Consider the following 12,133-nt stretch of genomic DNA (forward strand, 5'->3'; position numbering starts at 1 on the left):
TTGGCTTTCCTTGAGGCCCTCCTTGAAGTAAAGCCATGCTGTTATGTTGAGCTGTAGGGGACTCAGGTCAACAATTTCTGACATTGCCAGTTAAGCGGAAGACCCAATACTATTATGGGCTACTGGACTCTTTTAGAATATTTTGCTGAATTAACACGCCTATAATATTCAAACAATGGAACTAAACAAAAAAGTGGATACAGATGAATGTTCATTATGTATCTGTGTATTCAAAATGGTTAGGATAGATATATAATTACATTCTCTTAATGAATAGAGGGATTTGTTTTAATCGTGTTTGTAAATAGGATATCATGTCTGCATCTTCTTGTACAGCAAATAACCACTAGGAAGAATGCATACAATGTGTGAATTATTGAAACTGTCCTACCAATTTGGTTTGAAACTGTTTCATTGCTATTTGTTTCTCAAAACTATGGGGAAAAAAATGAAACATTAAGCACTGATTAAATCATGTGATTATTAGTAACAAAAATATAGTCTAAATATAGTCTACAGCTTGAGTTCCCACATTTCTGATCACATTCTCAGATCCTGACGTAGTCAGTTTTTCATTCTGAAATACTCAAAGCTATGGAATTGCAGGCTTCTGAATAATTTTCAACAGTATTTCAATATACAGTGTATACTAGTTTATTTCACTTTAGTAATGGTTTAGTATTACTTGTTTCTGTTTTGTATGGCTCTGTCTGGTTTCTGACTTATACTGAGTACCTGGGACGTAATGATACACAGCACCATAGCGAATGATATTCTCTTATTATTTGGTTATGAATATGTTTTTTCAAAAATATAGAAAGAAGCTAATAACTGCTTTTATTAATATAGTCTTGCAAATGAAAAAGGAAATGTACCCTGCATGTGTCCTGTAGCATGGACAGTAAAACAACTTTCAAAAGATACTTTTCAATATGACCCTGAATACCTAAAGTTGTATTGTAAAGGTTGTGATTGCGGCGCTGTATCACTTACGGAGGGAGACGCCCTCTCACAAATGGATCCTTGGGCGATTCTGCCTTTGTGAAGCCTCCTAGAGTGCACACACCCCAACCTAGACGCACAGTCTCTACCCAAGTAGGCTGTATGGCACATACCAGTGATGGCGAAACTTTCAGAGCTGCCAAGACAGTAAACGGCCAGCTGCGGCACCCGTGCCATAGGTTCACCACCAGTGGCACACACCATTGTCTACAAAGTTTATCGATGACCAAATCATTATGCAGTACAGGACTGTATGGTTTACAAAACAAAAATTTTAATGCAATTCTGTGCAACTTACACTCAGGACCGGGGCTCTGAAGGTAAGGAGCTACATGTATTTATTCACAAATTTAGTAAACCAATATATTATTTCTTCTAAAATTCAACAGCTGTGAGCAATTGAGCAGGGTCTTTAAAAAGGAACCAATTCTTGAGAGAGGGGAAGAAAAATAGCGAGAAATGTATGTGTTTTAAAAGGTGTTGACTGAATTTTCTTTAATTCTGGAATGCTCAGGGGGTATAGTGCTTTGCACATCACCTGGAAAGACCCCATATTGTACAGTGAAAAATAGAAACAGGGAAAGGCATTATGGAAATAAATTAATCAAAGAAGAAAACATTTAGCAGCAGTGTCCAACAGAGAAACACTGTGTCTCAGGGATAACATTTTAGCCAACACTGCCGTAAGCAACAACTAAAGCAAAAGTTTCCTAATGCTCAAAAGTAATGAAACAAGATGGAGAAGACATGATGGATGGCAGAGGTTGTAATGATGTAATGTAATGATGGTTGTGGCATTCACACATTCGTGCCCAGAAGAACGGAGGACCAGTAGGAAATGCTTGCTAGAATGCCTACTCTGGGGTCAGCTGAGAAATTCACTCTTGGAAAGTGTCCTTGGGAACAGAATCCCCAATTCTGGAAAGGGGACTTAAGACCTGTATTTTTAATAAATTTCTCAGATAGTTTAGACACTCTTGGTTTATAGATTATACTTTGGAACCTCCTGGGCATCTAATTAAAATTTCTTTGTAAGACATGAGAGAAATTGCAGCCAAAAATGGAATTCAGGTTCAAGGCTTTTTATTCTACATCAAAAGGAAGGAAGGAAGGTACAGGTAAAACAGAAAAAAAGGCACAGAAATGTAGAAAATTAGACACAGGTTCTAAAGCGTTTAATTATATGAGATAGATACCATCTGGATTTCCCTTGAATATCAGCTAATTAAAATGTTTGCCAAAAGTAATTCAATTTCAGAAAATCCCTGCAGCCAGGTTCTTTCACTTCAAAGTCTAAATGCCTGGACAAGTTGACACTGTAGGCTCTGCCTCACGCACAGGAAGGGGCAAGTAGTGAAAGTAAGGAGGGCCTCGAATGTCAGGTGATAGTCAAGAACAAAGCTGTGAGAAACGCTTGGGTTCTGTTGCTAGACTTGAGCTAAACTCCCGACACCATACAATGCCCCAACCTGAGGTGTTCAGCTCTGTAGCTGTGGTGTCCCCACAAAGGCACACAATACTCACCACAATCTTAGAGGTTCCTGTCACCTTACAAGCCCCATATGAAGAATAATCACACCCCATTCTCTTGCTAGTCCTGGGTAACCATGAATCTCCACTTTATCAATAGTTTGCCTGTTCTGTTATTTTATGTAAATGCAATTACTAGATAGGACATGCTGGGTTCATCATGCTTCTTTCTACTTATTACAATGTTTTCAAAGTCCATCCACGATGTAGCATGCATCAGGTCTTTATTTACTTTATTGTTGAAAAGTCTGTCTTTTCAAACCCATGTTTAGAATAAAGAACACTGATAAAAAAGCCTTAATTTATCCACATATCAAACAAAACATGTTTGGGGATGTTATTTACATAAAAGAACTCATTTATATGATTTAACATCACAAAATATGATCTTAGCAATTTTTGCTCATTTCTGTGAATTGACCAAATCAGAAATAGATATTATATACTTTTTAGATACCAAGAAAATATATTTAATTATTAATTCTAGGCAAAATCAGAGCATTTTCATTGTAAATGATTACTATTGAAAGAAATTGTAACTTATATAAGGGGCATACTCTATAATCTCAAAAAAGTTATAATCTGAAGTGTGCAAACAACATAATCTCAAATAATACTTCAAGTCAGAATAATATGCTCTTACTCCATGCTGAAGTGAACACTAGGATCCATAGTTTCTCTAAAGAACAGTGACCTTAATCACTGATATCCCAAAATATAAACTCCTGAAAAACTGGAGTGATTTTACTTGATAAATCCCAGCTATCCAAGATTAAGGCCAGTGCCCTGAAAATATTAGTTTTTCTGTTATCAGTTATACATACTGTCATTATCCATGACTACTTTTTAAAGTATCATGAGAATAACTTACTCATTTTAGAATAAATGAAAACAGAAAAATATAGAAAATTTAAATAAAAATCTATGTTCATAACTCTGAGAAAAACCATAGCTCATATTTAGCATATTTTCTTCAAGCTTTTTCTGTGCAGGAAAAGGTATATTAATTAGTATATATGGAATTCACTACTGCTTTTCAATAGATTTCATATATAAGCTTTTAAATCTTAATTTCATAGACTATGTTTGTTAATCATATTGACAGCATTCATATTCTGTGATATCTAATATGGACATGGGCACCAAAATAAGGCACTTGCCTATAAGTGAAATACCAGCCTTTGCATATTGGTAACTATATGTCCATTAGAACATATCTCCATACAAACCAACTCTTATTCTCACAAAACCCTTCGACAGTTTGTGGCCATGTGCATGTGTACTGAACAGGACAAGAATATGTTGTTATCGGCATTTATACATCAGAGAACAGCACCCAACAAATCAAGGTGACCTTAACCAAATTTGTATTAGTAATCTCACTTCCTCCTCTCTGCAAACTCTTCCTGTTAGTGCCCACCCCCACTCAACCTCTGGCATGTGTTGTTATTTTCCCTCCCTGAGAGTGGAGTGTGGGCAGGAGGAACCTAGGCTGGAGGTAGCTGCTGGGGTTATGTACTAGTTGCAGTTCTTCGAGCTGAGATGAATCACTTATTATTCAAAGCATGAATGTCTCGGCTATAAATACGAAAGCTCTACACCAGTGGCTCGCAGAGCCGCCTGGATCAGCACTATCTCCAAACTTGTTGGCACAGTCTCAAGGTCTTCCCCAGTCCTACTGAACCAGAAAGTCTGGGATGAGGCCCAGAAAATTTGGATCATTCTTCTGATGCAGGAAAGTTTGACAACCAGTACTCTACACTTTTCCAAATCTTCTAAAACTACCTCCTCTACTCTCCCTTTGCATCTTTGTCCTGGCTTTTTGCTTTGTTTAAAAAAAAAAAAAAATTCAAGAAGGCTTGTACAGATTTGGAACAACACTGCCGAGCCCAGCACTATGTAGTTAGGAATTCGCTTTAGCCACAGCCCTCCGGAGAGGGGTCTTTGTGATCCCCTTGACCACCCTCCTCCCTACTTGAGTATGTGGCTTTGCTAGCTTCCCTCTCTGCTACTCAATTTGTTTTTCCACAACATCTTTTGAATTAGCATTGAAACTATGGTTTCCCACCTTAAAAGAAAAGATTCCTCCTGACCTCCTTTTGCCATATGCTTAGCATAAAACAAATTGTACAGATTCCAAGTGTTCAGGTTAATAAAATTTGATCTAAAAACATATAAACACTCAAAACAGGACAGGCAGCCTTCCATCCTCAGGAAACTTCCTTCTTTCCTCTTTCCACCCAATTCCACCTCACACATCCAGGTTACCACTGAACTGGCTGGTACAAAATTTTCTTTTCTACAATTTCACAAACATGGCATTATATAGTCCATATTCTCTTATGTCTCCCATTTTTGTTTGATAATATATTTGGTATCTATGTTGTTTCACATGAGTTAATTTCTGTTATGTTGGATAACATTCTATTCTAGTTGATGAACATACTACTGTGTTTATTCATACATTTGTTGATAGGTAGCGGGTTGGTTCTAGTTCTTTAATATTCTGACTAAGGCTGTGGTGAACATTTGTGTAAAAGTCTCTTTGTGGGCTGACTGGAGTTCAGTGAAGAAAGCTACAGTGAGGAATGTGACCTGTGTGGGTTATCATCTTGGACAAATCATCTGCTTCTACATTTCAGACTCAGTAAAACGCAGGAAGAAACTTTCCCTTCAAAACACCAGACTGTTCAATCCAAACCCTTGCCTCTCTGAATGCAAAGTATAATAACAGTTTCAAAGCACTTGGGAGCAATATGTGACTCATTTCTTTTCCATAAATAATCAAACATTCTTTCCATTCCTTCCTATCTTCACCCAGTCAACACTTTGTGCCTATTGGGTTTAGAACTAGACATGAATAAGAGCTGCTCCAAGTCTTCGAGGAACTTTACCTACAGTTAGGAGCCTGGACAAGAAAATGCAGTGAAATGTTTTAAGTGCAAAAATAAAACTATGTCCAAGGCACAATGCTGACCCAGAGGAGACTGGCAAGTGACTGAGTCATTGTGAGCTGTAATGCTTAAGAACACAGATTTAGGAAACAGACTATCTAAAGTCAAATTCCCTTTTCATTGGTCACTACTTAGAATAATACATGGGCAGGTTGGTCCATTTCTCTGTGCCTCAATTTTCTCATCTACAAAATAGAAGCAGTAGTACCTACCTCCTACCGTTCTGTTGGGCTTGCTTGGCTCTGCCCAATTGGCTATCATTATGATGTCATTGTGCTCAGTTCTTATGTTGCTATGCAGTGAGTCGAAGAAGCTTCGGGTCTTAAAAACGGGATAGTGATTGTACTGGGACTCAAAGGAGAAGTAAGGCAAGCAGCAGGAGTGCACTCACGGTTGGCAACAGCACTGTGTGCTTGGGGAGAAAAACAAAAATGAAAAGCCACCCAAAATGCAAGTTCAAAGGCAAGGGCACTGGAGAAGGGGGAGACCACGATGAAGCTAAAGAAACACATAACATAAAGGAAGATAATAAGAGGTTCTCTTGTATCACAGTAAGAAATATCACTTGTAAAGGGGCACTTGTGACTGTAAGCAGTGGAATAATCAGCTATAATTTTGGAAGTTTGTTGGGTAGACATAAAGAAGAATTGCAAAGGGTAGCAGCCTGCATGAAGGTGCGGCCAGGAGATCTCATTCCTCACCAGGAAGCATAAGCACCCGAGGCAGGAGGCCACACAGGTAGAGGAGGGAAAGGAAGGCGCGTACCAGGCAAGGTAAGGAGGATGCAAAGAATTTGGTTACCACTTCAGAGGCCATGTTGAGATTGAGGGGGAAATTTCATGTTGAGTTTTCCAACAAGAAACTGATGTTAAATTCTAAAGACAAAAATGAGTGGCCCAAATCTGTAAGAATATCACCACACATGGAGGTGATAGGTGAGCCAGGGGAATGAGCAAGATCAGGGCCAGAGGGCAGCGAACACTGTGGATGGCGGCCCAGCATCCACTCTACTGCCTACACGTTGAGCACACGGTAGAAGGCCAGCACACGTCAGGTATGATCACGTCACTTCCTCTGCTCTTACCTGTGACAGATTCAGACCCAATTACAGTTCAAATGAAGTAAGCAGGGAGCATGCTGGGGAATTTTTCTGTGTTTAGATGAAATGGAAAGCACATGAATCTTAATGAAATTGCCAGACTAATTTATCAACCAGACCTGAAGACTTTTATTTCTGGACTTTGAGTTATATGTGATAATAGCAGTCTTTAATGTTCATGCCAGTTTAAATCATAGTTTCTATTACTGGAAGTAAAAAACATCCTGTTAAAACATATCCATGCTAGAGATCGGAAGAAATTATGAGATTCGAAGTGGAAAAGAAACACCTCACAAACCAAGAAGCAAAGACTTCACTGTGGAAAGAAAAAGCACAGGAGATAGCGCACCTGATCTGCAAGAGCTTGTGTGTGCGCACACGTGAACACACGATGCTGCTGGCCATCGAGTCCCTGTGCATCAGGCGCAGGACACATCCCACCTCTACTATTTAAAAATTCATGATTAAAAGTCATGAAAAAAAAATGCTAAATACTGACTGTTTTCTCCCCAAAATCCACTTTGGTACTAGGTTTGAAGTACTTATCTTCAGAATGATGAAAAACTGGTCCCAATATCTTAAGTTTATTTTTAAAAATTTCAGTGATCAGTTTTTAATTTTTTAATTAGCTATATGGAATATGTGCTCATTTACATTCAATAAATATACACTTTAAATTGCAGGAATCTCTACTTACAAGGACATGATTTGATATTTCAAAATAATACAGAAAGGTAATACTATGAGTGGCATAATAGATTTGATGTTGGCAATATATTTATAGGTACAGTCTAATAGAAACAATGTTTTTAGTTTATCACTCTAAGACATCACTGCAGAATAAGACAAATTCTAGAGGGACAGGTAAAGATTTTACAAACCCAGCTAGGCCAGATAGCTCAGTGGACTAAAGCGCCTGCTTAGGAAGAGTGCAGCGGCTGGGGTTCGATCCCTAGCATACCGTGCCAGCCCTGTCCCCGGGGTGCACTGAGACTGTGACTGAGATGGGGTGCAGAGGCATGCCTGTCATCCCAGTGCTTGGGAGGCTGAAAACAGGGGAATCACTACAAGTCCAATCTACATAGTGAGACTTTGTAGACCCTGTATAAATACTTAAAAAAAAAAAAAAAAAAAAAAAGATTTTACAGACCAGACAACTAAAGCTTTACAACAGAACCTGACAGTTCTTTCTCCAAAGAATCAGATCAATGGGGGCTGGTGAGATGGCCCAGTGGTCTAAAGCACCTACTTAGAACAAGCTTAGCAAAGCACAGGGACCGCGGTTTAATCCCCCAGCACCACATGCCAGCCAGCCCTGCCCCCAGGTGGGCTGAGCTGGTCACACACACACACACACACACACACACACACACACACTAAATAAAATTTAAAAAAAATCAGATTAATGGTAGAAGGCAAGAAGAAACACATAAACCCTTATTTCTCATCCTCTGTAAAGCAAAAAGCACTCTCCCCTCAGAAAATGCCCACAGAGTAGCAGCAAGTTCAGGCCAACAGCAAATGGCAAATAGGTTTTCAGGATAGACTGAGACAATTTTCTTAAGCTCCTGCTAACTTTTTAATCCAAGAATACACATCAGAATCCCTATTGTCTAAAACTGCAGAGGGATCTTTATCACTAAGACTCACGCGGAAGGTTCTAGAATCTTATCACTCAGAAGTGTGGCCCGTAAGCCACGACACTGGCTTCATCTGGGAGTACACTGAAAGGCAGTGTGGGCCACCACCCATATCACCTGAGTCAGGCTATGCAGGCTGATGAGATCTGGAAGTGCTTGGGGACACAGTATGGTTTCAGAAGTGCACTTCTAGAATGTTCTGTTTCACTTCTTAAATTCCCACTGAATCACAGAGCCCATGACTGAGATCTCCAGCATGGTGCTTAGCTGCTCAGTGGGCTTCAGCAAAGTGACCCAAAGTCTGACTGAAGACCAACAACATGACAACTGGTTTTCATGAAACATTATGGAAAGCTCTGGAATATAAGTTCTACTTCTTAGAGAAAAAATTTCTACAATCTTAGTGAAAATTCCACCATAAGGGGTAGAGAGAGGAAAAGAGAAAAATGCAGTTGCAATTAGGTAATTATAACACAGAGTTGGGCAAAGAGAGCTAAAAGATGTCAAGCCTCATGCACAAGCAAAATGTTACTGGTGAATTCTTTAGCAGACTCCCAGTGGCTTGTCTTTAATAATTAACTTGTCTTCGCAAATCCCTATTCCAAAAGGCTGTTCTTGTAGATGATGTAATCTAAATTAAGGACAGATCCCTGGTGTGTGCAGGTTTCACTTTTCTTATTTCCAATTTCAAAAATGACAAAACTATTTGCTCTTATGTCCAAGGTTAATACAAAGACGAGGACACAAGGGAGCTCTGTGTGAAATGAATGAATAAAATAAAATAAATAAAGCATTTTTGCTCCTTTTGTATTAGTATTATTTGGAGAGGGACCAGCAGTGACACCACCAAGATTCAATACGGAACTTTAGTTGCTTAATTATTCATCGAGCCTACTGGGTTCGTAGGTAAGGGGTTACCCAGGTACAAAAATACTAAGCAGTGCTAGTCACAGATCCTAGAGCATTCATGAATGAACCTCTTTCCAATGTTTGGAACAACTTGGTTTCTTCCCAAAAACTGAAGATAAGCTCAAAATAACACAGTGTCAAGACAAGCAGGGTAAATTAAAAGTATTCTTCCCATATTTTAAATCCCTTTTATTTCTCCATAATTAAAAACCTGCAGAGAATTCCACCATGAGGGAAATCTAATCTGCTCACTTTCTGTAAAATGACTTCAAGAAGGTAATCTTCATTATTGACGTTAGCATTCCCTTTCATTTGTGCAGCTCGATTTAGTCAACTTTCATTACTTTAACTGCAAAAGCATCTTCTGTCCAAGATAGGAGACATACTCAACTCCCACTTGGCATTCTTTATGCAATCTTCTGAGACAGGAAAAGTATTAGATCACCCTAATTTATTAAGGAGAAAGTCACAAGCATGCTCAGTAGGGATGAAACTCTGGCTAGAGCAAGTTCGCAGCCACCTGCAGGAAAGGGTCTGGTTCTCTTATGTCTCCTGCTTTGTATAACTGCTGTCTCTTTACAATGTATCAACACTTTGAGATTGCCGTTGTCCAAATCTGAGGACTTGTATTTCTGAATATAACTTGGACTTTAAGGCAAAGCAAGAAACACGGCCCAAGTGATTTGTAAAAAATACTTGCCTAGTACTAACCCTCTTAAAGGCAGTTGGCAAGTGTGGTTGTGGTTGTGCTAGTTGCCAATTACATTGTAAAATGCTTACATCTTTATCTGAGTGAGAAGTCATTATGGTTGCTATGAGTATAGTCTATTTTGAAAAACAAATTCCAAGAATGGGAAAACCAATGAAGATAGAGTAGCCCAGTGGTTCCTGGAGTTAGGGAGGAGGCTGAGAAATGACGGTAAATAGAGTGCTTTGATTTGGGATGACAAAAATGCCCCCAGTGTGACTGTGGTTAAAACGGTACAAGTCTGTCAATGTGTTGAATCTGCTGAATCTTATATTCTAAGTTTATAAATTGTGTGGTACGTGAATTTTTAGTTGAATGAAGTTGTCAACAAAATGTATATTCCTAAAAGCCAACAAAAGATAATGTATAAACCCAAGTCCAAGGAAGTTGTGTTTTCACATTTTACTCCTCTGTGTTTGTGATCTCTGTTTACATAAAAATGTGCGAGGCAAAATGATGGAGGGAAGTAACTGGTGCCAGATCCATATACCAAGCTGTGTTTATAGTTTTGACTTCCTCTAAATGGCACTCATGTTTCCTATTAAGAATAGAAAGGTAAAAAAAAAAAAAAAAAAAAAAAAAAAAAAGAAAAAAAGAATAGGAAGGTAGGGCTGGCCAAATAGCTCGGTGGATTAAAGCACCTGCAAGCAGGCGCGGGGCTGGGAGTGTCCCCCCACCCCACAAGGCTACGCCAGCCCCGCCCCCCCAAGGGCGCAGTGAGATAGCAACTGAGACTGGTCATGGTGGCACGCACCTATAATCCCAGCTCTTGGGAGGCTGTAAACAGGCGGATCACTATGAGTCTGATCTAGTAGTGAGACAGACCCTGAACACCCTGTAGACCCTTCCCTTAAAAAAAAAAAAAAGAAAGAAAAAGAAAAAAGAATAGGAAGGCACTGTATCTACCCCCTGGCCCCCCATGGCTGTCTCAGCCCACCCTGGGGATGGGTCTGGCACAGCATGTGGTCATGGGGATCGAACCACAGTCCCTGCAGTTGCCTAAGGTTGCCTAAGCAGGCACTTTAGGCTGCTGAGCTATCTCACTGGCCTGTTATTTCTTTATTTAATTTGGTCTTTTTGAGAGAGGGTTTCACTATGCGTTTCAGGCTACATTGAACTCACTTTGTAGTGCAAACTGGCCTTGAACTCGAAGCAATCCTCCTGCCTCAGCTGCACTCCTCCCCAGCACCCCATGCATGCTGGGATTACAGGCAGGTGCCACCATGCCCAGCTGTAGCCAGTTATTTTAAATCAGACTTTCCTATCCTTTTCACAACATCAGCAAACTACAGCATTTGAAAACCATTGTCCTAAATAATAACAGAGATTTAAAGGTGCCTCAGAAATGAACTTTTAGTGTCTTTTACTAAAAGAAGGTTTAGTAAAAAACTCTAGAGGTTTTTCATCTGTCATTGTATCTTCCCCCTGAAGCACCCCTAGCCCTGGCACACTCCCAACAACCCAGCCACCGTCCCTCCCTCCAAATCGCTCCTCATCCTCTTGTCTTGCTTTCTGTCCTCAGCCTCTTTTCTTCTCCTCATCCCTTTAGCTCCATAACTTTCTCTTCTATCTTTCTAATCCCAGGGCAGAATGAACCTTCCACAAGGGACTGGAACAACTGCCCTTCACATCTTTACTAGTTTCCAAAGCTCAAGAGAAAGTTCACAAGAAAACAAAACAACCCCAATTTACAAAGCACTGCTTCCTTGTGCAGCACAGTTCTACGAACATGTCACAGCTGAATATAGTGATTTAGAACATTTGCAATGATGTCACATAAAGTTAGCTTGCATTTGCATTTCATTTTAGAGATAATAAATTCTCAAGGTACACACCAACTTTTTACATCAATATTTTATTCCACTCAGTTGTCTGCAATTGACTGTCTGATCTTCACCTTAGTAAACTGTCATTCAAACACTACCATTGTGTGCCATTAAAGCTCCAAATTTCAAGGTGGTCAAAAAACCCTACCAGGGGCCAATGAGATAGCACAGTGGACTAAAGTGCCTGCTTAGGCAAGCTTAGGCAAGCTCAGGGACCTCACTTAGATCCCTAGCACCACATGCCTAGCCTGCCCCATCCCCAGGGCGGGCTGAGCTGGCCAGAGTCCAGGCATGGTGGTGCAGGCCTGTAATCCCAGTGCTGGGGAGGCTGAAGGTAGGAGGATCACCAGGCACCTGAGTTGGGTAATGAGACCCTGCAACAACCAGGTACATTAAGAAGGAGGAGGAGGAAGAGGCGGAGAAGA

The sequence above is a fragment of the Octodon degus genome, unplaced genomic scaffold (genome assembly GCF_000260255.1).
Source record: "Octodon degus isolate 3935 unplaced genomic scaffold, OctDeg1.0 scaffold00240, whole genome shotgun sequence".
NCBI classification, from domain to species: Eukaryota; Metazoa; Chordata; class Mammalia; order Rodentia; family Octodontidae; genus Octodon; species Octodon degus.